The 3,124-nt window shown below is 45.9% G+C and overlaps 1 pseudogene; it reads left to right on the forward strand.

Annotated features, from left to right (window-relative positions):
• The first annotated feature begins 1,245 nt into the window (after positions 1 to 1,245).
• LOC129861406 (brain-specific angiogenesis inhibitor 1-associated protein 2-like) lies at positions 1,246 to 2,381 on the forward strand (annotated as a pseudogene).
• Positions 2,382 to 3,124: the final 743 nt, after the last annotated feature.

The raw sequence follows: 3,124 nt of genomic DNA on the forward strand, positions 1-3,124 counted from the left end.
GGCCAGAGTTATGGGCGGGCCTTAGGTGGCATGGCTCGCCCTACCATACCTCGGTTGAATTCCAAACACTTAAGACACACCCTATCCCCTCAGCCCTCAAATTAAGTGGGCACTTCTGATGACGTTCATGACGTCTGACAAGTATACACTTGCACTTGGGCGAGGGAGGAATGATTTTTAAATGGAACGCCCATACCCAGAAATTCATCACTCGTTCATCCCTGCAGAGGCCAATGTAAACGTCAGAATGACCATGCAGCGCCTTTTACTGTCGCAGCTTATCTAGGTCAAATAAATGATCAATATTTTTATTTGGATGGGCAAGGAGGGCTGCAGCTCAAACTCAAAGTAGACAGCCCTCGGCCTTATTCATTTGGGGGAATCCCCGCGGACATATTTGTCGTCGTTTCAAATTAGCCAAGCAAGGGAAGTTTACAACGTTGCCTGAAACGATGATTGTACATCCGCTAAGAAAAGTCTGTCAAAACTAAAAACCTCCATCAATATGGGGTCAACATACAAGTGTAAGTAAAAATGAATGTAAATAAGTTAGAAATTGTGCTACCAACGCGAAAACACATTTCATAAAAGTATTGACGTTTTTGTTTGGTAAGCTTTTGGAAATTGTAGAAATAAAACATTTTCCTTCTTCAGAAGTAGCTAGGCAGGCTAACGTTAGTTAGCTAATTCATTTGCTAGCTATCATACAGTAGGCATATATTAATAACTATATAGTTAATATAAGTAGATGTAACAGGAAAATATATTGGTGATTCCCCTTGCCACTTTATTGTTAAGCCAATGGGTTTTTGGTTTTAGTTTTGTCTTGCCTTCACCTACTCAACATGGCATCTTATTGGCTGGTTTGCGTAGCTTGCTTACGAGGGAGGATGTTTCAGTTAGAATCGTCCCAGTGAACAAGCACCAAACCAGCGGTAAGTTGTTGGTTGCAAAGCACTGTACGTCAAAAGTGATTTTTATACTCCCAAGTGATGATTTAAATGTACAATTTATATCAACCGGTTTGTAAATGTTATTCGAACATCACACATAAGATGCAGTGTTTTTTGGAGAATATTGGTTGTGCATTTTGTTGTAAAGAATTCCCGCCAGTACTAGCTAGCAACTTACTGTGTCTGGTGGGGGGGGTTCATATATTTTGTACAGTGCGTGAGAGGGATTTGAGTGGGTGCAACCAACCTAGAGAATCTTCCGTTTACTGTCTTTCTTTCAGGCACGCGTACCTTCGCGGTCATTCGCATCACATCTTCTCTTCGTTTAAGCTACTCTCTCTACCCATTCGGCGTATTTCACTCGGATAGCTTCTCTCTAAAGGAAAATACTGTTTATGGTTTTGACCGAAGATTTCAAGATGTCTCGCACCGACGAGGTTCACCGCATAACGGAGAATGTCTACAAGTCCATCATGGAACAGTTCAACCCCTGTTTGCGGAACTTCGTTGCCATGGGGAAGAGCTATGAGAAGGCCCTATCCAATGTGACGTTTGCTGCTAAAGGCTACTTTGATGCCCTGGTGAGGATGGGAGAGCTAGCCAGTGAGAGCCAGGGATCCAAGGACATGGGGGACGTGCTGTTTCAGATGGCGGAGGTCCACAGACAGATCCAAGTCTTTCCACAACGAGCTGCTGTCTGAGCTGGAGAAGAAGGTTGAGCTGGATGCTCGTTACCTGACGGCTGCGTTGAAGAAGTACCAAGTGGAGCACAAGAGTAAGGGAGAGAGTCTGGAGAAGTGTCAGGCTGAACTGAAGAAACTCCGCAGGAAGAGCCAAGGCAGCAAGAACCCCTCCAAGTACGGAGAGAAGGAGATGCAGTTTGTGGAGACCATCAGTAGTAAGCAGAGTGAACTGGACACCTTCATAGCAGAGGGCTACAAGACTGCTCTGTCTGAGGAGCGCATGAGGTACTGTTTCCTGGTGGACAGACAGTGTGCTGTAGCCAAGAACAGCAGCGCCTACCACGGCAAGGGTAAAGACCTGGTGACCCAGAAGATCCCAGTATGGCATGCCATGCTCCTAGTCCAGCAGATGGGCTCCGGGTCCAGCACGGGCACCGCTTCCCTGACCATGGGAGGCTCCAGCCCCCTGAACACCTCCAAGTCTAACCTGTCCAACCTGGTCATCTCTGACCCCATTCCCGGGGCTCAGCCACTCCCTGTCCCCCCAGAACTGGCCGTCTTCATGGGTGGTGGGCTGGGGCACCAGGCGAGGCTGATGGGTTCAGATGGGATGTCCATGGTGAACGGTACGACAGGACTCCACGGAGAAGAAGAGTATTGTTACAGTGGTGCCGTGACCGTTCTTCTGAATCGGATCATCCTTCGCTGGATTTCCATCTCAGAACTTCGCCGTGGTTGCCTTTGAAGAACCAGATAAGACGTTGCTGGTGCAGTATAGTGCGATATCGCATTTCGCCACAAGAGGGCGCCACCAACGTTTTATTATCGAAATTGATGATTTCTCTGGCTGAGACACTTCACAGATAAACGATATAACTTTTGTGTTACTTGTTTATTTGCAATTCTAATGTATATCTGATATAAGTAGGGTGAGTTTTACCTGTGTACTAGATATAGGTTCGATTTTGATGTGAGGTTAAAGAAAGAAATATATATATATGCATTTTTTTTGCTAGTTACATTTTTATTAGTGTGTTGATTTCCCATTGTTAAAATGGAAGGTGTTGGGAGAGGTAAGGGTTTCCTGTCATTTAATCTGTCACCATCTGTTGGTAGGGGTTCAGGCAAAATTCCAGTTGCTTCTACACCTGTGCCTAAACTGGAGGGTTTTGGGAGTTTTGATGATAGTGTACCCATGGAAACGCCCAAGGATGTGTATGACAGAGTTTTGCCAAATACAGGGAGTGGGGAGGTCTCCATGGATTTCATAGCAGACATAGTACAGCAGATTGGTCATTCCATTGGGGAGAACATTGCCTCCTGTTTGGAGTCAAAGGCAATTGTTGGACATGTTGGGGACAATGTTATGGGGAATGCATGCAGCTCTAGGGGTTTGGATGTGTCAGGCCTGAACCTGGTATTGAAGTCTGATATCAGGGAACCGGTGTACTTTCGGGGGGATGGCTCTGAAAAGTGCACAGTGCATGA

This window comes from Salvelinus fontinalis, chromosome 8 (genome assembly GCF_029448725.1).
Source record: "Salvelinus fontinalis isolate EN_2023a chromosome 8, ASM2944872v1, whole genome shotgun sequence".
NCBI classification, from domain to species: domain Eukaryota; kingdom Metazoa; phylum Chordata; class Actinopteri; order Salmoniformes; family Salmonidae; genus Salvelinus; species Salvelinus fontinalis.